Source organism: Leucoraja erinacea, chromosome 19, assembly GCF_028641065.1.
Source record: "Leucoraja erinacea ecotype New England chromosome 19, Leri_hhj_1, whole genome shotgun sequence".
Lineage (NCBI taxonomy): Eukaryota > Metazoa > Chordata > Chondrichthyes > Rajiformes > Rajidae > Leucoraja > Leucoraja erinaceus.
In genome coordinates this window covers 5679530-5704509 of record NC_073395.1, presented here as the reverse complement: position 1 = coordinate 5704509, position 24980 = coordinate 5679530, and the positions used below count along the sequence as shown (strand labels likewise).

Below are 24980 nucleotides of genomic sequence, written 5' to 3'. Positions count from 1 at the left end.
TCACCACTCGCTGTGTGAAAAATGTTTTCCTCATCGCGGTCCTAAAAGATTTCCCCCTTATCCTTAAACTGTGACCCCTTGTTCTGGACTTCCCCAACATCGGGAACAGGTGCTGTCTGTACAGAGTTTGTACGTTCTCCCCGTGACCTGCATGGATTTTCTCCGAGATCTTCGGTTTCTTCCCACACTCCAAAAACGTACAGATTGTCCCTAGTGGTTGTAGGAGAGTGATAATTTGCGTGGATCGCTGGTCGGCTGAAGGGCCTGTTTCCGTGCTGTATCTATAAACTAAACCAAACTAAAAAATATAGGCCTTTCCATGTCTTTCCTGTCCGTTTATTGACTGTGCACACATAATCTTTCCACACCAAACCCAACCCATCATCACCATAAACATAAACATGACAACCTCACACCATCCACATGCAGAAATATTAGGTGAGTCAATATAATGCACATTAAGTATTGAGCCAGACCAGCACAGGTCAACCTAATCTGAACACTTGATGAGAATATACACTCAACCTGACCTGAACCCAACACATACAGTCAGATCCTATCAGACTTGGGCCAGATAGGTATCCTCTAAGTCCTTTCACTATAAAAAACTGAAATGCTTCTTGCAATCTTACATTCTTGTGTGTTTTTTTAAGGATGCTAGTGTAGACAAATCTGATTCTGCCTGTGGAGTTGGACATGTTTTTATCAGTTTGATTCCAGCAAACTTCGACACCAGGAATGCTGTGATGGGCTAATCGCAAATAAATCAAGGAGAGAGTCACTGAGACATGGCTCAGAAACAGGCCCTTTGACAACTCATCCATTGCCATCTGTCTGAACAAGCCCAATTTCCCTGTGTTTAGTTTTTTTAGTTTCGAGCTACTGTGTGGAAACAGGCCCTTTGGCCCACCGAGTCCGCACCAACCAGCGATTCCCACACATGAACACTATCCTACACACACCAGGGACAATTTTACATTTACACCAAGCCAATTAACCTACAAACCTGTACGCCTTTGGAGTGTGTGAGGACACCCAAGATCTCCGAGAAAACCCACGCAGGTCACAGGGAGAATGTACAAACTCCACACTGACAAGTCAGGGTCGAGCCCGGGTCTCTCGCTCTGTCAGACAATAGCTCAACAGCTGCACCACTGTGCCGCCCTATATTTGGCCCACATCCCTGTAAACCATTTAAAAAATCTCTGTACCTATCTAAATGTCTTTCAAACATCATAAATTCACCAATTTCTCCAGCTTCCTCTGATAGTTCTTTCCATGCATGATGTTCATACGCACAGACTCTCAACAGGATTCATTGGACAATACTCAAGATTGACGAAGCCTGTGTGAAAACGTTGCTCCTCTGGTCCTTTTTAAATATTTCTCAACAGACAATAGACAATAGGTGCAGGAGTAGGCCATTCGGCCCTTCGAGCCAGCACCGCTATTCAATGTGATCATGGCTGATCATCCACAATCAGTAACACTCTCCTAGCACTTTAACCCTATGAGCTCTTGTTTTCGACTCCCTTGCCCTGTGAAAATTACTGTGACTATTCACCTTATCTCTGCCCCTCATGATTTTTATACGCCTCAATAAGGTCATCCCTCAGCTTCCTATGCTCCAGGGAAAAATAACCTTGGTCTATCCAGCCATTCCTTATACTGTAACTCAAGCCCTCCAGTATTGGTAACATCCTCATTAATCTGTTTTTAGTTCCCCTCCAGCTTAATGTCTTCTATCCTAAAACTGGGCGACCAGATCTGCACACAATGCTCCAAAATTGGTCTCACCAACGACTCACTTATACAGTTACAACACGATGCAGATAAAAAGGAAAATGCTAAATGGTGGGAATTAGACATTTTATAAAATACAAGAGATGATTGTTTGATCTATATTGAGTTGAATTAATTGTAATGTTCAGCTTCTGACATTTTAATGTGTTAGTTTCCTTTCAGATATAATTTGAAGCGGTATTCTCGGCATGTATTGTGTTGATTTCAAAGAGCAGAATATGCCTTTATAGATTTTTGGAATGAGGTACTCTCTAATAAATCCACCAATAAATGCATTCTGATACAATTGGCTCTATTTCAGTGGAAATGGCTATCATTAATAATTCATAATAATGTTTTAATTATTAATAAATAAGGGTCCTGACCCAAAACATCTCCCATTCGTTCTCACCACAGATGCTGCCAGGCCCACTGAGTTACTCCAGCACTTTGTGTTTTGCACAAGAATCCAGCATCAACGGTTCCTTGTGTCTCCATTAATAATTCTGTCATGGTTACTGCAGTTTCATGTGGAATCAAGGGAGGCACAATCATTGAATACACAAGGTTAAAATCAACTTAATGCAGATGATACAACGGTGATTGGCCTCATCATTAACAATGATGAGTTGGCCTACAGGGAGGAAGCCCAGCACTTAGCAACATGGTGCGCTGACAACAACCTGGCCCTTAACTCCAAGAAGACCAAGGAGATCATTGTAGACTTCAGGAAGTCCAGAGGCGGCACGCACACCCCCATCCACATTAACGGGACGGAGGTGGAACGTGTTTCTAGCTTCAGGTTCCTGGGAGTCAACATCTCCGATGACCTCTCTTGGACCCACAATACCTCTACTCTGATCAAGAAGGCTCATCAGCGTCTCTTCTTCCTGAGGAGACTGAAGAAGGTCATCTGTCTCCTCTTCCCGGCGGCTGTCACTCAACAACGTACCTCGGTGACTGCCAATCACCACCCCCTCCCCCCTGCCAATCACCCCCCCCCCCCGGACACTTATTATTATTTATTCAAATCATTTGCTATGTCGCTCTTCCAGGGAGATGCTAAATGCATTTCGTTGTCTCGGTACTGTACACTGACAATGACAATTAAAATTAAATCTGACTCTTAATCCTTCCAGTTTCAAAGCAGTAATTCTCTGAAAGGAAGAGTTGCTATTATAGTGGCAGGAGACTAAATCACACCTTTTTTTCTTTTTGCTCTTTTTCCAAATTTCTCCTCTCATGTCTGAACTTGACTTGTTTGCACACACTGGTTGCACATTAAAGCCCTCCATTTATTATCTGTACATCTTATTTCTGAACCACCTTTGATTCCAACTCGAATAGCATAACCACCCTTCACTTATGTGTAAAACTCGACATTGGCACTTCGCGGAAATTTGTTTTCACAACCAAATCTAGCCTTGCCCTCATATGATAAAAAATAGAAAATGCTGGAAATACTGATGTTCTGCAAACTGCGCCTTGAATGCAGGGGAGTGGCAGAATCTGGGAAGAGACGATGAGAACCTTCAGTTGAAAGAGGCAGAAACTGGGAAGATATCCAGTAATGACCAAAGATCATAGAGCTCTATAATCTTTGGTAATGACCACCAGATGGCAGTAAATCCATCAAAATCAGAAGGAACTTTGTGCGCTAGGCTGCACCACTTTGCAGAGGCTTTAAACACCTTTATATGAAACAAGTTAAGACAAACTGTTTTCACAGAGAGTCTTAATTTTAGCCATATTTTAATCAAATGACTCGGGTAAACCCAGAGGGTTGTAACTAATGTAAAGAACTAATTTATTTGAACATCACATTATAGTACATAAAATAGTAACAGGCCCTTCAGCCCTCGATGTTCATGCCTGCCTGCACATAATCCCTCTTTTTCCTACATATCCATGTGCCTATCAAAAAGTCTCTTAAACATCAGTAGAGTATCCACCTTCACCAGCCTATCTATGTCTTTCCTAATTGTATTCACTTCTATTGGATCTTCCCTTTGGACACACCTGAGAAAACCATCCAAGTTGGTCCAACCGCTCCTTATAGCTAATAACCTCTGCTCGGGCAGCATTTGGGTAAACCTTTTCTGCTCCCTCTCCAAAGCCTCCACATCCTTCCTATAACGGAGGCAACCAGAATTGCACACAATACTCCTAAAGCAGCCTAACCAAAGTCATATAAAGTTATAACATGACTTCTTCACGCTTATATTCAATGCCCTCACCATTTAAGGCAAGCATTCCGTATGCCTTCTTTACCACTCTACCTACAGTACTTGTGTTGTGACTTTCAGGACCTATGAACTTTGATCCCAAAATCCCACTGTACATCAACACCATTAAGGATCTTACCATTAACTGTATACTTTCCCCTTACGACCTCCCAAAATATATCTCACACTTGCTTGTCTTAAATTCCATCTGATATTTCTCCACCCATTTCTGTAGCTGATCTGTATCCCACTGAATACTTTGACAGCCTTTCTTACTGTCTGCAACTCAATCAATTCTAGTGTTTTCTGCCAACTTATTAACCAACCTATCCATATTTACGTCCAAGTTGTGTATATATATATATATCATAAACCAGAGGGGTCTGGAGGTAATGGTTGTCAGGTTCCTGTACCTGCTTCCCAATGGTAGCTTGCCAGGGTGCTGTGGGTCTCTTTGGTCAACTGCCTTTTTGAGTTGCAAATGCAATTGAATATAGTGCAGACCCAAGCAATTGCAGAATCATCAGCAAATAGGTTTTGACCTTTCAATGGTTGAGCCCAGGCCACTGTCCTAGGGAGCTCTTGCAGTGATGCCCTGGAAGTGGAAGGAATGACTTCCACAACACAACCAGGCATGCTGCCTGACCCATTTAGTTACTCCAGTATTTGCAGTTCTTAGTTTCTAGTAGCAGACCACTCCAGCATATCCAAGCTTCCAACACGCAAGATATTTTAATGCCTGACGCAGGTAGATAAACAAAGTTATTTACTTGCATGTCCTCCTTTGACACACAATTACCTGCCCTTGCCCACCACCACCAATGCTAGCAACCCCCATTGTTCCCAGATCTGAGACTGAATCCCCTCCTCACCCATTTATGTATTTTCCAGCCTACGTCTTGCCAGCTGATCAACTGAATTGTGCTCCACGTCATCTATCACCCAACACTTCAATGCTCAACCAGTAATACCTGAACCTCTCACCTCCTGATCACCCAACCTCTTAATCACCCAACCATAACCTTCTACCCACCAACCTCCCAACTTCCTTATCCACTGAACATTCAAACATTCATCATTCCCTCCCTGACCCCTTCCTATTCTCTACCCTTACCTGATCCCACTTCCTATTCATGACCATACATCCCACAACCAGATCCTTCTGCCGTGACCCTCTCAGGCTCAGCTCACCCCACACTTCCTGATTTCCTTCAGACACCGCACACTGGCATATAGTGTGAAGGCTTCTCTGTCGGCCTATTTAGCATGGCCTTGATCGTCCAGAGTTTCTAAGTGGTGAGTCCAAGACTGAGATAATAGCTGGAGGGCTGAACAGTAACCATTAACCGCGCCCTGTAGGCATGGAGGAAATCCAAGGCCAAGATTATTTAACATCACTCACACATATTAACTTATGTATTGAATTCAGGGAGTGTTCAGAGATAGGATTTCAGGAGCATTTGAAGACTAAACTGCAGCCAGGGCAGGGCACAAGGGCCACACTGCTGGGCAGAGTAAGGTTTTCAGTGGGGAGGGTTGCAGAGAGCAGCAATATGCTTTGTTTGGCCATTTCTAGGGACAGCTATGCATAGAAGAAGTTTGTGAAGGTCAGCAGTCGAGTTGCATTACAGCTTGGTTTAGACAATAGAGAATAGACAATAGACAATAGGTGCAGGAGTAGGCCATTCGGCCCTTCGAGCCAGCACCACCATTCACTGTGATCATGACTGATCATCCACAATCTGTGCCCCGTTCCTGCCTTCTCCCCATATCCCTTGACTCCGCTTTAGGAACAGCCCTAGCCAAGAGCACATTAAATTTCAGAGTTGTGGATGTGGCCCGGTCCATCACACGGACCATATCCCCCAACATTGACTTCACACTGCCTTGAGAAAACAGCCAACATAATCAAAGATCTTTCATTCTCTCCCCGCTCCCATGGGGCAGAAGGTACAGAAGCTTGAAAGCTCGCACCACCGGACTCAGGGATGGCTTCTTCCCTTCTGTTATCTGGTTTCTGTACAGTCCTTCCATTAGCCAGTGTACTGTCCGATTCACCTCCATCGCACTGCGGACATTTGACTGTGTCTCTAGAACTGTTGCGCTATAATGCTGAGAGTTATATTTTGCACTCTGTATCTTTCCCTTCACTCCACCTATTGTACCCGAGTTATTTATGGAAATCATTTTGCAGTCCCTTGGCCTTGATTTATTTATGTACAATATTATTTGATTGGGTAGCATGCAAAAGAAAGCTTGTCACTACACATCGGTACATTGTCAGGCCCTTCAGCCCAACTTGCCCACACCACCCAACATGTTCCATATGCACTAGTTCCACCTGCCTGCATTTGACCCATATCCCTTTAAATCTGTCCTATCCGTGTATCTGTCTAATTGTTTCATAAACGTTGCGATAGGCCCGACCATGGGTGAACAAGGGATAGGACTGGACTTTGGTGCCTTCCCTCACAGTGGGAACCATTTTGGGGGGATGTTTTTATGTTTATTGTTAAAATCTTTAATGTGGTGTATTTTTTTATTGGTGTGCTGCAAATGGCAAGTCTCTGAATTTCCCTGAGGGGATGAATAAAGTATCTATCTATCTATCTATCTATCTATCTATCTATCTATCTATCTATCTATCTATCTATCTATCTATCTATCTATCTATCTATCTATCTATCTATCTATCTATCTATCAGTCTATCTATCTATCTATCTATCTATCTATCTATCTATCTATCTATCTATCTATCTATCTATCTATCTATCTATCTATCTATCTATCTATCTATCTATCTATCTATCTATCTATCTATCTACCTACCTATCTATCTATCTATCTATCTATCTATCTATCTATCTATCTATCTATCTATCTAGTCCCTGCCTCATGTGACAACAATAAACCAAGTCTTTCTTAAAAAGCAGCTGCAGTGAGTTAAGCTCCAAAATACACTTAAGTATTCATTCTTGATCCAGTCTATCTAATTTATTTGTTTCCACCATAAGCTCTTTTAAAAACTTATTGCAATTTTATTACATGGATCTTACCAGATCAGCTTACCTAACGTTACTAAAGTCCATCTGGTACCACTGCACAAAGCCCATTATTCATAGCACCAGGGGCACATTCTTCCACTTGCTGCTTGCTTTACTCAGCCAATATCTTTAATATATCTTGTTTTCCAGCTGGGGAACATTGTTTTACATATATTTCCTCTTGTTATTTACGGTCACATGGAAGATTCTGAATAGTGGAATGTTTTCCACCAGAAAGAGTTGCACAACATCAGATGAAGAATAATGGGCACCCAAAAACAAGCACAGGGTTGGAGTCCACTTGATTTATACAAAGAGCAGTGGATGCCAGGAAGCCAAAGAAGACTTGAACCTAATTTAGATTATGTTATTAAATGAAGAGGCGTGAGCAGCCTATGGCCATCTGTTAAATGCTAAGATCTAAATAATGGAGTTATAGAATCATGGACATAGGGCCAACGAGCCAGAAGCATAGAGTCATAGATCCATAGAGACATTGATCCATCGATCAATCGATCCATACAACCATAGAGCAAGAGAGAATGGAGAGAACAGAAATGAGCACTTTATACTTTATATCATATATTACAGTTGACGCCCCAAACACCCCTATCTCCATCCCTGGGTATGTCCTGTCCTACCGGCAACAGGTACAGCAGAGTTGGTAACACAATGGTGCAGAGTAACTGCCAGAGGAATCATCCAGATTGACTCTGGATCCCATGGAATCTCGTGACATCAGGTTAGGTGGGCAGGGACACTTGGTGATTACCACCTCCCATTGACTGGTGAATCAATACTACTCCATGTAGGAGATCACTTGGAGGAAACGACACTGCTTTTAGGGTGGCACAGTGGCGCAGCTAGTAGAGCTGCTGCCTCAGCACCAGAGACCTGAGTTTGATTGTAATCATGGGTGCCGTTTTTGTACAGTTTGCATGGTCTCCCTGTGACCACATGGGTTTCCTCCTGGTGCTCCGGTTTCCTCCCATATCATAAAGACATGTGGGTTTGTAGGTTACTTGGCCTCTGCAAATTGTTCCTTGTATGATGGGAGTCGGTAAGAAAGCGGGATAAGATAGAACTAGCGTGAATGGGTGATCAGTGTAGATGATTGGCTGAGGGGCCTGTTTCCATGCTGTTACACCAATTTTGTTTTTTTTAAGCACTGCAGCAGCAAATGGAATTTCAGCCAATATTTCTGGTGTAAAAACCTTCAAGCACGTGACTTGTAAAAACACTGATTTTCTCTCCCTCGTTATCCCTGGTAGGTTTCCTGCCCACCAGCTTCAAACCAACATTCCTTTCATGAGCAGGAGATTTCTCAAGCCTTAACTGAATTACTGACAGACTGTTTGTGGCTCCCCAAAGTGAAAATGTTCACCTTCAGTCAAGCTGACTCTTTGCTGAGATTATGCTGATATTTGAATGGACATGCAGTCACAGCCCAAAATGTACTTCCTGCAGATGCACGATAATAACATCCATACAACTATATGATCCTTTCTGTGCTTCAGAATGCTTACATTTGAGATCTACCTTTATTCTGGTCGAATGCTGCTCCAGAATCCAACAAAATATATTTTTTTGTTGGATTTAAAATTTACTCAAACATTATTGTGATTGAAAATCATTATTTTAAAGGGATTCTACATTTTGCTAATTTTGCCCTGAGCCCTTTGTAACACACAAAGTGCTGAAGTTACTCAGCTCGTCAGGCAGCATCTGTGGAGGGAATGGACGGATTACGTTTTAGGTTGAGACCCTGCCTCAGACTGATTGCAGTGGTGGGGAGAAAGTTGGGAAAGAGGTGGGGTGGCAGGACAAAGCCTGGCAAGTGATGTGTGGATATAGGAGAGGAGGTTAGATTGGCAGGTGGGTGGACAAAAACCAGAGGTGAAAATGAGACAACAGAGTGTCAGATGCATTGGCAGCACAGTGGCGCAGCGGTAGAGTTGCTGTCTTACAGCCTTACAGCGCCGGAGACCCGGGTGCGATCCGACTACGGGTGCTGTCTGTATGGAGTTTGTACGTTGTCCCCGTGGGTTTTCTCCAAGACCTTTGGTTTCCTCCCACATTCCAAAGATGTCCAGGTTTGTAGATTAATTGGCTTGGTGTATGTGTAAATTGTCCCTCATGTGTGTAGGATATTGTTAATATATGGGGATCGCTGGTCGGAGCGAACGTGGTGGGCCAAAGGGCCTGTTTCCACACTGTATCTTTAAACTGGATCTAGGTGGAAGGAGAGGGTGAAGGTGCAGGATAGTGTGAAAAGGAAGTGACGGAGGTGGGGCGGAAAACAAAAGGGTGAGGGGTAAGGGAAGTGTTAGTTAAAATTGGAGAGATCTATTAACATTGCTCCAAAATCAGATGTAAAATATTACAGTTTTCATATTTTTTTAGGCTGCATTTTAAGTTGTTGACATGTGGAGAGAAAACAGAAGGGTTGAGTGTCTAAACTGCGCAGTCTGGGAACAACTTTGTGGTCCAATTTTGCCTTTTTTTTGGTGATATCTGATTTGCCATAAGGGCAAAACATAATCACACTGCACATTGAAGTATAATTTCAAGTCATCAACTATTTGTAAGGCTCATTCACTCTTACAATGCAGATTGCAACACTCTGTAATTAAAATAACACATGGCAATAGTATTTCGTGAACAAAATGGCCAAAATATTTCAGTAATGATGATGCAAAAGTCACTGGTGCGGATTGTCATCACTCCAATCAATCAACAGCAACCCTGGGATTTTCATGCATTTCCGTAGTAAAGTGGAAATTCCTAAGTTAGTTCCTGTAATTCATCCCAGCTTCAAAATCGGAGACATTTGCTGCCTTCTTCAACTGAATTGAGGGCAATCATTTGGAATGCTATGGTTGGCTGAAAACTAGTGATACTAAAACTATCCAGAAAATCTTGTAGACACAAGGAACTGCAGATGCTGGTTTACAAAAAAAAAGACACAAAGTGCTGGAGTAACTCAGTACGTCAGGCAGCATTTCTGGAGAACATGGATAGGTGATGTTTCGGCTTGGGACCCTTCTTCAGTGATTGTGGTGTGGTGGGGGGAGAGGGGGGAGAAAGCTGGAAGAGAGGAGGGGCAGGACAAAGTGTGGAGAGTGATACGTGGATACAGGTGAGGGGGGTTAGATAAGCAGATGGTTGGAGATGAAAAGACAAAAGGTTAAAAGAGATGCAAATTGTGCAGCCAGAGATAGGAATATACAGTAGGGGGAATGGGAAAAATGGGCGCAAGTCCAGTTGGGGCACAGGGAAGAGGGGAGTTATACTGATCGGTTGTAAGTTAGCCAAGCGGAATATCAGGCGCTGTTCCTGCAGTGGCTTCACTCTGGCAGTGAATGAGGCCCGTGACAGAAAGGTAAGTATGGGAGTGGAAAGGGGAGTGAAATGGTTAGCAAAGGGGTGGTCCATCAGGCCTTGTCAAACCCAGTACAAGTGCTCAGCAAAACGGTCGCAGAGTCTTGTGTCTCATCTGGAAGGACTGGGTGGAGGTGAGGGAGGAGGTAAAGGGACAGGCATTATATCTCCTGAGGTTGCAGGAGAATGTACCTGAGAAGGGGATGGTTTGAGTGGGAAGGGATGAATGAACCAAGGAGTTGCAGAGGGAATAGTCTCACTGGTAGCAGAGAAGGATACGGATGGGGGTGGGAAGATGTGACTGGTGGTGGGATCACGTTGAAGGTGACGAAAATGTCGGAGAATGATGTGTTGAATGCAAAAGCTGGTGGGGTGAAAGGTAAAGATCACGAGAACTGTAACCTTGTTCCTTCTCTGGGAAGGGGGAACGAGAGCAGAACTAAAGGACACAGAGGAGACGTGGGTCTATGACAGCAGGAGGGGAACCACGTTTACTATAGAAAGTGGATATACGTTACAACTTGGTTATACATGAAACACATGAACTTAAAGTGACGAGTGGAAAGGATTGGGGATATGCAAAGATTTGGGGAGTGGGGGAGGGGGAAGGGAGCCAGTCTACCTCTCGACATATGAGGGAGGTGTTGTACAGTTTTCTAGTCACAGGGAAGAAGGGTCTCGTATGTCTTTCAATGGAGCGCCTCATCTTGCGAGCAGCTACAATGGAGATGGAAGAATTGAGAGTAGGGTACGGAGTCTTTGCAAGAGGCAGAAAAATCTTATACTTATTTATGGTGATGTGATTTTAAATAGTTGACTGAGGCGTAATTACCATTTAGAAAAACACCTAATCTTAAAAAATGAACTATTTTTAGGCATTCCATAAAACCTGTGAATAAATATTTTGGATTCTAAGATAAAAATTGTGTTTTTGAGATTTCAGCTATTATTTAAAAAAACATGTATATTCCAATCTTTATAACTTGTTTTTTGATAAAGACACAGTAGAGAAATGGTTAAATTACTGCCCCAGAGGTCTACTGTAAATTAGAGACCTTGTCCAATGATGTGACTTCAAATACCACCCTGGCAGTCCAGGAAGTGATATTCAGTAGATAAATAATATGGAGTGAAAAGTTATACAAGTGGCATTGACACACGTGTTATCATTAAGACACATCTGGTTCATTAAAGGAGAAACAAAGAACTGCAGATGTTGGAACCTTCAGCAGAGCACATCACTGGAGTAACTGGACCAACATCACCTCATATTCCACATGGGTAGCTTACAACCCAACGGGTATGAACAAAGAAGTCTCCAATTTTAGGTAGCACCCCCCCCCTCTTCCCCCCCCCCCCCTCTCTTTCTCCCTTGTGCCACACCTGGGTGTGTACCCATTTCTCCTGCTATCTCACCCCCTTTACCCTGCCGCTGTCCCCTTCCACCTAAATCCTTTCCTCTGGCTTCACATTTCCCCACTCTCCATCCGCTTATGTTACATCCTTTTGCCTCCTTTTTATCTGTGACCTTTCCCCACCCATCTGCTAATTAACACCCCCCCCCCCCTCCCCTTACCTGTATTCAACTATCACTAGCCAGGCTTTGTCCTGCCCCCACCTCTTTTCTAGTTTTCTCCCCCATTCTACAATTAATCTGAAAAAGAGTCCCAGCCAGAAACATTGCCTGTCCATGTTCTCCAGATATGCTACCTGACCCTAGCGCTTTGCGTGTTAGTTCATTAATGTTTGGTGCCCTTACCTAGTCTGCCATGCATGTGTCTGCAGACCCACAGTGATGTGGTTGATTCTTAACTACTGCCTGTAACGCCCTTGCCTACCATTTGGGACTCTGCCACCTCTTCAGTGTTAGAAAGCACCAACATTGCCAGCAATTCCCTCATCCCAATTAAAATGTTTGCTAGTTCACACTCTGAGTAAATTCTTCAATGTGATGCTTTGCAAGACCAGCTTGTTCACATCATGGAGGAACAACTGCATGATGTGAACAAGCTGGTGATGGTTTCCAAAAAAAGACACAAAGTGCTGGAGTAACTCAGCGGGTCAGGCAGTATCTCTGGAGAACATGGATAGGTTCTTCATGGTACCTCCCTGAAACGTCATCTATCCATGTTTTCCAGAGATGCAGCCTGACCATTTGAGTTACTCCTCCCTTGACTCCATCCAAGGACCTAAGCAGTCTTTCCAGGTGCGGCAGAGGTTCACCTGCACTCTACAGCAGCTGCTCTACATCGGTGAGACCAAGCGTAGGCCAACACCTCCGCTCAGTTCGCAATAACCAACCTGATCTCCCTTCAACTCCCTTTCCCATTCCGAATCCGACCTTTCTGTCCTGGGCCTCCTCCATGGCCAGAGTGAGTCCCACCATATATTGGAGGAGCAGCACCTCATATTTTGCTTGGGTAGTTTACACCCCAGTGGTATGAATAATGACCTCTCCAATTTCAGGTAGTCCTTGCTTTCTCCCTCTTTCCCCTCCCCTTCCCAGCTCTCCCACAGCCCACTGTCTCCACCCTTTCCTTTCTTCTTCCCGCCCGACCCCAATCCCCACATCAGTCTGAAGGGTCTCGACCCAAAATGTCACCTATTCCTTTGCTCCATAGATGCTGCCTCACCCGCTAAGTTTCTACAGCATTTTTGTCTAACTTCGATTTTTCCCGCATCTGCAGTTCCTTCTTAAACATTTGAGTTACTCCTGCACTTTGTGTCTTTTTTGTTCACATCATTTTTTGCTGGTCAAAGGCTGACCTTTGAATTGACCCTCGAACAGCAGCAAGTTTCAGAGAAAGGGAAGTTCTTGCTTTTGAAATCAATGGATCATTGTGAGGAGATTCTCAAGGTTAGGCAAAAGAGTTGTCACTCCACGACCGACAAAATCATGAGAGGAATAGATTGGATAGACACACAGAGTCTTTTGCCCAGAATTGGGGAAGGTGAGGGGAAAAAGATTTAATAGGAACCTGAGTGGTAACTTTCTCACACAAAGCGTGGTAGGTGTATGGAACGAGCTGCCGGAGGAGGTAGTTGATGCAGGTGCGATCGCAACATTTAAGAAACATTTAGACAGGTACATGGATCGGACAGGTTTAGAGGAATATGGACCAAATGCAGGAAGGTGGGACTAGTGTACACATATTGGCCGATGTGGGAAGTTGGGCAGAAGGGCCTGTTTCCAGGCTGTAAGACTCTATGACTCTGCGCATGTTTTAGGTCAATGCACAATGGCACGCCTTAAGCAAAAATCTTTATTAAAAAAAATATATATATATTTATGATATTTAATTAACATTCTTCTTTCAGACATCAGAAATATCATCGGATGCAGAGCCAAATGTTTATTATCAAGAATTGAATCAACAGATTTGTTTGGGTAAGTGCTTGATGTCCAAGCACTCAAGTGCATTATTAGATTATTTACATATCCTGGAAAGCATTCCCAGAATAGTGATAACATCTAACATGGGTGGTAACTGAAAGTGCATTTTAAATGATAGAAAGCTGCTAAAATGCCCGATTCAGGAAGTTGATCAGTAAACCATTTAGTTCCTCTACTGCACAAAAGCAAATCTTGCTACCACCACATTAGGAAATTAAACACTTATTTTGTGTTATGTAATATTGTGTTCAATTTTGGTCAGCCTGCTTTGGGAAAGACTGCAAAGAAGATTTACAAGAATGTTATCAGGATTCGAGGGGCTGAGCTATAGGGAGAGGTTGGGTAGGCTACAACTTTATTCCTTGGAGCACAGCAAGCTTGCAGACGTGTATAAAATCATGAGGGAAATAGATAGGGTGCACAGAGTCTTTTTCCCCAGTGGAGGGGAATCGAGAAGGGGAGGGCACAGATTTAAGGAGATAAAAATTTAATAAGAATCTGAGGGGCAACTTTTTCACCAAATAGGTGTGGGTATAGGGAACGAGATGCCAAAGGAAGTATTTGAGGCAGGTACAATAACAACATTTAAAAGACATTTGTACGGGACAGAAAGCAAACTTAATGCTAGCATTTATTTCAAAAGGGCTTGTATACAAAAACAGGGATGTAATGTTGAAGCTCTATAAGGTGCTGGTAGGGCCGCATTTGGAATATTGTGAGCATTTTTGGGCAGCATATCTGAGGAAGGATGTGCTGGCTCTGGAGAGGGTCCAGAGGAGGTTTACAAGAATGATCCCAGGAATGAGTGGGTTAACCTATGATGAGCGTTGTCGGCACTGGGTTTGTACTCGCTGGAGTTTAGAAGAATGAGTAGCAACCTCATTGAAACCTACAGAATAGTGAAAGCCTTAGATAGAGTGGATGTGGAGTGGATGTTTTCATTAGTGGGAGCATCTAGGACTAGAGGCCATAGCCTCAGAATTAAAGGATGTTTTTTTTAGGAAGGAACTGAGGTGACATTTCTTTAGTCAGAGGGTGGTGAATCTGTGGAATTCTTTGCGACAGAAGGGAGGCCATCGGTGGATATTTTTAAGGCAGAGATAGATAGATTCTTGATTAGTACAGGCGTCAGAGGTTTTGAGACAACATAGAATGGGGTTAGGAGGGAGAGATAGATCAGCCATGATTGAATGGCGGATTAGACTTGATGGGCCGAATGACCTAAATCTACTCCTATTCCTTATGACCTTGAAGAGGAAGGGTTTAGAAGATATGGGCCAAGTGGGACCAGCTTAGATGGGGTATTTGGGTCGGCATGGACAAAGTTTCCATGCTGTATGACTATGACTCTATGTTAGTTCCAACTGCTTCCCCCCCATAAATCAAATGGTAGAATTGCACTCTGATGATCGTTTATTTTCTTTGGATAATTATCATCAAAAGCACCAGAGCAGTAAGAGAACATTGTTCTGTCTGAGGGTGGGTGATGGCAGTGTTATTATGGACCCTCTCAACGCAGCAGGATTTTTACAAGAGTGTTATCTTCAACTGCCTCATCAATGACCTTCCCTTTATCATAAGGTCTGAAGTGGGGGTGTGCATTAATAATTACATATTGTGCAGCTCTATTCATAACTCATCAGATAAGGAAACATTGCGTGCCTGCGTACAGCAAGACCAAGACAACATTCATGTTTGGGCAGATAAACTGCAAGTAACGCAAATGTCACACAACCTTTAGTTAATCTCCCCGCTGGTCCTTGGCATTCAATAACATTGCCTTTGCCAACTCCTTCACCATCAACATCTTGGGGGTCACCATTGACCAGAAACCTAGTCGGACTGGCCAAATAAATACAGTGGCTAAAAGAGCTGCCTGCCTGAATACTTTGTGGCAAGTGACTCACTATCTTACTTCCCAAACCTTCTCCACCATCTACAAGGCACCAACACTTTCTATTTACCTGAAGTGATGCAGCCACTACCAATTTTAGTTTTGTTTATAATATCCAGGTGCATTGAGGTACAGTTAAAAGCTTATGCTTATGTGCTATCCAGTTAACAAAACGACTACCTCGCCACCTCCAACGGGATCCCACTACTCGCCACATCTTCCCATCTCCACCCCTTTCTGTTTTCCGCAGAGACCGTTCCCCCCAAAACTCCCTGGTCAACTCGTCCCTTCCCACCCAAATCACCCCCTCCCCAGGTACTGTCCCCTGCAACCGCAGGAGATGCAACACCTGTCGCTATTCCTCCCCTCCTCGACTCCAGCCCAGGACCCAAATAGTCTTTCCAGGTGAGGCAGAGGTTCACTTGCACCTCCTCCAACTTCATCTACTGTATCCGCTGTTCCAAGTGTCAACTTCTCTACATCGGCGAGACCAAGCATAGGCTCGGCGATCGCTTCACTGAACACCTCTATTCAGTCCATCTTAACCTACCTGATCTCCCAGTGACTCAGCACTTCAACTCCCCCTCCCATTCCCCATCTGACCTTTCTGTGCTGGGCCTCCTCCATTGTCAGAGTGAGGCCCAGCGCAAATTGGAGGAACAGCACCTCATATTTTGCTAGCTAGAGTCTGAAGAAGGTTTTCGACCAAAAACGTCGCCTATTTCCTTCGTTCCATAGATGCTGCCTCACCCGCTGAGTTTCTCCAGCATTTTTGTCTACCATCATATTTCGCTTGGGTAGTTTACACCCTAGCAGTATGAACATTGACTTCTCTAACTTCAGATAGCCCTTGCTTTCTCTCTCCATCCCCTTCCCCTTCCCAGTTCTCCCACTAGTCTTACTGTCTCCGACTACATTCTATCTTTGCCCTGCCCCCTTCCCTGACATCAGTCTGAAGAAGGATCTCGACACGAAACGTCGCCCTTTCCTTCTCTCCAGAGATGCTGCCTCACCCGCTGAGTAACTCCAGCATTTTGTGTCCACCAAACGAAAAGAATATCCATGAAATCAATGAAGCTGGCCACAGTGCACAGATCCAGGATGAAGGGTACAACATTCAGATACAAAGATATAACTGATGGAAAAATGTATGTAACTTATTTCCTTGTGTATTCTACCTGTGTCTGCACAAGATTGTTTACCAAAACTGCCTAGGGCACAAGTAATTGACAGGTCTCGGTCAAGAGATTAAGAGTCTATCACAGAACTTGCAGAACGGCTAATCTTGCTCCAGTGTAACTTTCCACAGCTAAATGTTATTTCCTTTTAATTCTGAGTGTCCTTGTTCATTACCATTTGTCTGGATGCTTTTTTGTCTAAATCAATGTATAAAAGAGATGGTTTTCAGCATTAGCTCAGAGAGGACTCCCACAGACACTTGGGCTCTGTGCGACTCTCTCTCTCACAATAAAGTTTGTTCAGTTTCTACCTCTGTTTTTGTAATAGTCTTTGTTGGAAAATTTCTAACACTAACATTAAAGTCTGATAAAGTCCGATTGAAGATAGTTCAAAGGTCTCCAGTGAGGTAGATGGGAGGATTGCTCTCCAGCTGATGAAAGGACCGTTCCCTGACTGATAACAACTGGGAAGAAACGATTCCTGAATCTGGAGGTATGCATTTTCAAACTTCGGGACCTCTTGCCTGATGGGAGAAGGGATAAGAAGGGAGTGACCAGGGTGACACAGGTCCATGATTTCAGAAGCTCAGTACTAGCCAAGACAAAATAACCTGTTTGACTGCCATTTTATCCAACAGTCTGTCCACACCTGGACCGTAATGTCTGTAGTATACAGTGCCCCCTATACGGATGTATTGCAGCTACTCCACAAGGCTCCTTTAATAGCACCTCCAAAATTCATTTGTTCTCTATTTCTCTATATCTCTCATTTCCCTTTCCCCTGATTCTCAGTTTGAAGAGGGCCTCGACCTGAAACCTCACCTATTACTTTTCTCCAGAGATGCTGTCTGACCCGCTGAGCTACTCCAGTTTTTTTTGTGTCTATCTTGTGGCTTAAACCAGCATCTGCAGTTCCTTCCTACACATCTCCCATCCAGGTGGAGCTGCTAAACACAAGCATCCAATGACATGAGGAGCATCAATAGGTTCCAATTGGACAACACTTTATCCATTCAGTGCCATATGCTGATTCATGTTGAAATCTACCTACATCTTCAAAGGTCAGCTGGGGTCTATATTTCACACACTGATGCCTTCCTGCCATGGCATGTTGTACATCTCACATTAATATGGGCGGTGGTTTAGGGACCATCTTGGTAATACTTCCATGTTGTCCAAATGAAGGGTGCCAAGCAGCTGGAAGTTGTGGTTGTAATGCAATTAGATGTTTCAACACAATTTTTTTGATTGAAAGATACAACATGGAAACAGGCCCACCGAGTCCACGCTGATCATTGATCACCCTTTCACACTAGTTCTATGTTATCCCACTTTCACATCCACTCCTTACACACTGGGAGGTGAATTTACAGAGGCCAATTAGCCTACAAATCCACATGTCCCTTGCAACTGAACCTACACCACGGCAAAAATGTGTTTTATAAATAATAACACTCGAGGAATTTTATAGCCACGAACCGCCAACCAACAGGAAATAGTTAACTGTGGTGCAGACAGATAACTTCCACTCACAGATTATTTAAAGTAAATGTGCTTCAAACAAAGTACGGTCCACGTTATTAGGTTGTCCTTCGCTGTCTCTGGCGTGCTCATTTTTGTGCAAGGATTTTTTTTCACATACCTGAAAAATAGAGTTGCTTATGTAGAAATCAAACACAGACAACAGGAGCCCCTCAGTCCTGACAAGGGAGTTCACTGTTGATATTTTTTTTATAACTTCACCACAAAGTTCACCAACAATTGTATCCGAATTGTCCACTTTATCCTTCCACAATATCCATGCATTATATCGTGTATAAATGTCAGGTTCAACCAAACTGTTGAAACAACACATTCTAACATTCACAAGATCTCTTTTACAGGCTATTACATTCCAGCAGCCATAAAAGTCTCCACTGCACCTCCTTTCCTACTAATAAACCTTCCTCATTAAGCGTGGAACGTTCTCGGTAAAATACATTTCTGTGAAGCCATTGATGTGGCGTCTGCCAACATACCAAGCCCTTGCCTTTCGACATCTGGATGAAAGTTGTAAAGGTGCTCAGAGCAAAGACCTGGCATTATTTGTTAGGAGAAGGAAAGGTCATGGCATATCAAGTTTGCCAAGTCTCGCATACCTCCTGCAAGTTGAAATATGTCTCTGATAAGTTGTTCTCAAATAACTGATGTAAGGGACCAATTTGGGCTGGGGGGCACTGCTCTCCCCCATCTCAGTTCCCTGAAAAGGATAAACTCAGAACTGGGAGACTAGTCGGGCTCAAGAGACTGAGATTTTATTTCAGCCCGTTAGCATTTTGGTTGATCTACTTTTTTTTCTCCCATGAGATACAGCATGGACACTGGCCCTTCGGTCCACACCGACCAAGATGCCCCATCTAAATAGTCTTATTTGCCCATGTTTGGCCGCATCCCTCTGAACCTTTCCTATCCATGTTTAGTTTAGTTTAGAGATACAGCGCAGAAACAGGACCTTCAGCCCACCAAGTCCGCTCCGACCAGCAATCCCCGCACATCAACATAAACCCACTAGGGCCAATTTTACATTTATACCAATTAACCTACAAAATGTATGTCTTTCGAGTGCGCGAGGAAACTGAAAATCTCGTCGAAAACCCACGCAGGTCACGGGGAGAACGTAGAAATTCCATACAGCCAGCAGCCATAGTCAGGATCGAACGTGGGTCTCTGGCGTTATAAGTCAGTAGCTCTACTGCTCTGCCACCCTGCTGCCTTGTACCTGTCCAAGCGTATCTCAAACGTTGTTATAGTACCTGCCTAAACCACCTCTGACGGCTTGTTCCCTATGCGTGAAAAGGTTGCTCCTCGGATTCCTATTAAATCTTGCCCCTCTCATCCTAAACCTATGTTGTCTGGTTCTTGATTTCCCTTCGCTGTGCATTCACCCTATCTATTCCCCTTATCATTTTATACACATCTGTAAGATCAGCCCACAGCCTCCTGCACTCCAAGAATTAAAAGGTTAACTCTGCATGACAAGAACTTAATACAAACTCACTGAGTATCATGTTTTTGGTGTTTATAAGGGTGCAGGAACGTAGGAATAAGCAGAGTTAGAAAGGGAACAGACAATCTCTTCTCATGGAAACATATCTTTACCCCAGGCCATGTTTCCCATTGGCAACCAATATTTGCAGCAGATTTATGACAGACTCACCCATCTGCTAAATGTTGGAAAAATGCAGGAAAGAGGAAGGAAAGTGATTAGGATGTACGTTGAATTTATCAGAGGCATATGCTTCTGAGCTGTAGCTGGCTGCTGCAAACGTTCAGCTTCCAGGCTGAATTTCACTCCTACTTTGTGTGAATCGACATTGGAGAGAGACAATGAAGTCAGTGAGTGCTTTGTTTATTCTTGCTTACAGAACTCAAACAAAGAACAATGCAGAATATTTGCTCAAATTCCATGAGGTCAATTTCTGAGCACATCTCAAAGAGCAACATGCTTTTATGAATAATGTTGAGGGGGATTCCAGAACATTTAGAAAAACAGGCATTTTGAGATTGGGGCATAAAATCACAAGCGTTATCTACCCCAACATTATCATCGGCTTTCAAGAAACATCTATTTTTTACATTTTTTACTTCAATAATCGTCCTTGGTAATCACTTCCAGATTCACCCAAATATTCCTTTTTCACTCAACTGCACAATTTTTAACTTATGCCCTCTGGCATTTGAACTCTAGCACAGAGAACAATTTGCCTCGCTATCAACTAGTAATTCGTGTCATAATCGTGAGGATTTCAACAAAGTTCATTAGAAATGTCTTGTTCGCCAGAGCAAGCGGTCCGTATGCATCAGAACTTTGAAGGCAAATTTATTGGTGTAATTTACTTTGGCTTTGTCAAAAAGTGCATTTCTGTGCTTTGAACATTGATGTGTAATCATTTATGGCAAGGAAAAGGGGAAATGTTATACTGTAGATTAATAGAAATTTATAGGCAGTGTTTACTGGGTTTCAGTATGAAGATGTGTTACATCAGTCTGCTGCAGGTAGTAAAATGAGAAAGATTACAGCCCTCTAGAGGGAATCTGAGAACCAGTGCCAGGAGCAAATTTAGGCAAGGAAAGTATATGCTGCGTTGCTGGGCTCCTGGGATACTGGTTAAGGAAGGCAGATACAGAGGATGTGAATACATCTTGCAAACTGGTGAACATATTATGTGTGTAAAAGAAAGACACAAAGTACTGGAGTATTTCAGCAGATGAGGCAGCATCTCTGGAGAACATGGACAGGAGACGTTTCAGGTCGGCACCTACTTTGCACTGATTGTAGTAGATGGCGAGAAAGCAAGAAGGGTGTTGGTGGCGGGACAAAGTCAGGCAAGCGATAGGTGGATAAAGGTGATAGGCGGACAAAGGGTCCCAACCCGAAACGTCACCTATTCATGTCCTCCAGAGTTACTCCAGCCCTTTGTGTCTTCCCCTTGTAAACCAGCATCCGCAACATTGTGTCTACATATTATGAATTTACATATTATGAATTTACAATCCGACACATTACAATATGAAGGGTTTTAAACTAAATTAAATTAAGATAAATTAATTGGATTATGCAAGGTTGGGTGTTTTCCAGACTGCAAATATTTATTATTCTGGTTTGTAAACAGCTCAGGAGGTGCAAACTCATCAGCTTCAGTGGGATGTCAGCATCCTGGAATGGCTGCTTCATGCAGGATACTTGTGTTTAGTAACTGACTCACGGCTCATTATTGCAAAGTTCGTTTAGGTTCAGGTTTGTTATTGCTACGTACACGCTATCCAATCAAATCAGATAATACTATGCATACATACAATCAGGTCAAACTTGTGCACAATAGATAGAACAAAGGAAAAGATAAAGAGTGCAGAATATAGTTTACAGCGTTGTAGTACATCAGTTCCATGGACAAAGTCCATTGTGAAGAGTCAAGAGTGTTTTATTGTCATTTGTTCCAAAACAGAACAACGATAATCTAATTTGCAACAACACGACAGATATGTCTGAAATTTGGTTGAACTGAATCAGGGCGTACCCCAGTGAGAGCAAAGGGGAATTACAGGTAGAAAAGAGATATAAAAGAGCATGGTGATTGTATCAGATAATAGTAATCCTTCTCTGAGAAGAGCACACAAAGAGTTGCCACACTTCATAGCAATCTTGCATTGAGGCCCAAATAATAGAAACAACAGAGGCCAGTTCATTGGCTATATTTAAGAGGGAGTTAGATGTGGCCCTTGTGGCTAAGGGGATCAGGGGGTATGGAGAGAAGGCAGGATACTGAGCTGGATGATCAGCCATGATCATATTGAATGGCGGTGCAGGCTCGAAGGGCCGTATGGCCTACTCCTGCACCTATTTTCTATGTTTCTATGTTTCTAACATGAGCAAGTCGCTGATGTCTTGTCTGATACCAGGACAGGTTCCATTATTACTGCAGAAAGGCCAAAGTAGTATCGAAATTACTTTGCAGCACACGCGGATATGTTGTGATGTATTGATGTGCAGATAAAACTGCAGCAAATAAGAATTACATTGTTCGGTTCACGGTGTATCTGACAATTAAACATGTTGGCTCTTGACTCCTGATGGAAAATGGAGTCTTGCCACTTTCCAGACAAAATATCCACTCTCCTCATTAGAAATGGGAGACATTATTTCATTTATTTAAAAAGCTACAATTTCTTTACCTCTTTGTAAAAAAAAGTATTGGAGGAACCCAATGAGTCAGGCAGCATCTATGGAGGGAAATGGACACATCACGTTTCGGATCGTGGACTCATCAGTCTGAGGACAAACCCAAACAAAATGTCATCTGTCCATCTCCCTCAGCCAGAGGCTGCCCGACCCGTTGAGTTCCTCCAGCGCTATGTTTGGTGCTCAAGAGTTCAGCATCTGCTGACTCTTGCATCTCCGTTTTTGACGGAGCAGCTGTGCTTGTACACTCTGGAGTTTAGAAGGATGAGAGGGTATCTCATTGAAACATTAAGATTGTTAAGGGCTTGGACATCCCAGAGGCAGGAAACATGTTCCCGATGTTGGGGGAGTCCAGAACCAGGGGCCACAGTTTAAGAATAAGGAGTAAGCCATTTAGAACGGAGACGAGGAAACACCTTTTCTCACAGAGAGTTGTGAGTCTGTGGAATTCTCTGCCTCAGGTGAAGGCAGGTTCTCTGGATGCTTTCAAGAGCGAGCTAGATAGGGCTCTTAAAAATAGTGGAGTCAGGGGATATAGGGAGAAGGCAGGAACGGGGTACTGATTGTGGATGATCAGACATGATCACATTGATTGGCGGTGCTGGCTCGAAGGGCCAAATGGCCTACTCCTGCACCTATTGTCTTTTGTCTATTGACTTTTTAGGAGTATCGCGAGCATGTGAGATGGAAAGGCAAGTGGAAGGAGCAGAATAGGACAATGTGGGCAGGCCAAGGAACTTGATATCATCAGCATTGTTACTGAAATAGCTCGCAGTAGAGAGCCCTCTTAGTATTTACATTCTTCCTACGAGTTATAAACAGCATCTGGAGGAAAGTATGAGCTGTTCAACTGTCAACTGTGGTTTTGACATGCTTGTAAATCTCACATCTAAATTGTCGCTTCTTCTGAGTTGGTTTAAAATAAAAATAGACGAAAAATAAACTAATTTCTGGCATGCGTTCTAAACTAGAGTCTTGACGGATCTATTTAAAACAACACGTCTGGCAATTTTAGATGCTGTTACTTCGAAATAGAAACTTGGTGGTAGATTATTTCCCCCTCCCCATGGGTGTTTTTAGGTTATGAGAAGAGCATATTTAAATAATAAGGGGAGAATTAACAGCAATCCCCACCCTAGACATTGAGTCTACTATCCACCCAGGTGACTCTGCTACTAACTGAACACATGCGGCCTGATAATCAGAGGCAAGCAAGTATATGCACAGGAACACCGAGCACTTAGCTGCTGTAGGCACTTGGCAGAGTGCAATTTAGTTTGAAGATGCCTGTAGGTTGCATGCATGGTCATTGTGGGGAGAGCAGGAGAGCCGGGTGTACAGGATAGAGTGTCTGTCGGCACTGCACCTGTACTCGCTAGAGTTTAGAAGGATGAGGGGAAACCTCATTGAAACTTACAGAATAGTGAAAGGCCCGGATAGAGTGGATGTTGAGAGGATGTTTCCACTAGTGGAAGAGTCTAGGACTAGAGGTCACAGCCTCAGAATTAAAGGACATTCCTTTAAGAAGGCGATGAGGAGGGATTTCTTTAGTGAGAGAGTGGTGAATCTGTGGAATTCTTTGCCACAGAGGCTGTGGAGGCCAAGTCAATGGATATTTTTAAGACAGAGATAGATAGATTCTTGATTAGTACGGGTGTCAGGGGTTATGGGGAGAAGGCAGGCGAATGGGGTTAGGAGGGAGAGATAGATCGGCCATGATTGAATTGCAGAGTAGACTTGATGGGCCGAATGGCCTAATTCTGCTCCTATCACTTGTGACCTTATGGATATATCACTTATGGACAATATCACTTATGGATATTGGTGTCAAAGCTTCTTCTTCTTATCAAGTCCACACACAAGATTCGAAGTTGTTCAGCCAGAGCTGAACACACTTCTCGGCATCTGCATACAATGGTGTCTGACTTGTCGCTTCTTGTCGCTTCTTATAGTGCGCGGTGGTAGAAAGATTGGTGGAAACAGGGCCCCGACTCTTCCGTGAACGTTCTTTCCTTGACCCCGTGTCTAAACTGATGTCCATGAATGACATTTGAAAAGGAAGAGAACGGAGGGAAAATAAACTGTTGCAAACAAGCAAAGGAAAAGGAATGCCCATCAAGTGCTCAGCTGTAAAAGTGGAGACGGTCCTTTGGATGTGAGTGAGGGGAAACAAGAACTCCTGGACGGTGTATGAGCAGCACCGTACGTGTTCCATTGCGGAGTTAATGCCCAGAATGAAATAGTTACAATTAATGTTACTTCCTGGTAACCTCTGCAGATTATCACACATTTGGGGTGGATTTTTAACACAGATCATCCTGGTCGAATGCAGCACTGGTAGGGATAAAATAGCTCTGCTACA

The 24980-nt window shown here is 43.4% G+C and overlaps 1 protein-coding gene across 3 annotated transcripts in view; it reads right to left on the bottom strand.

Annotated features, from left to right (window-relative positions):
• The window catches only part of LOC129706138 (ninjurin-2-like), a 149133-nt gene that overhangs the window by 5717 nt on the left and 118436 nt on the right, over positions 1-24980 (bottom strand). The window lies entirely within an intron of this gene.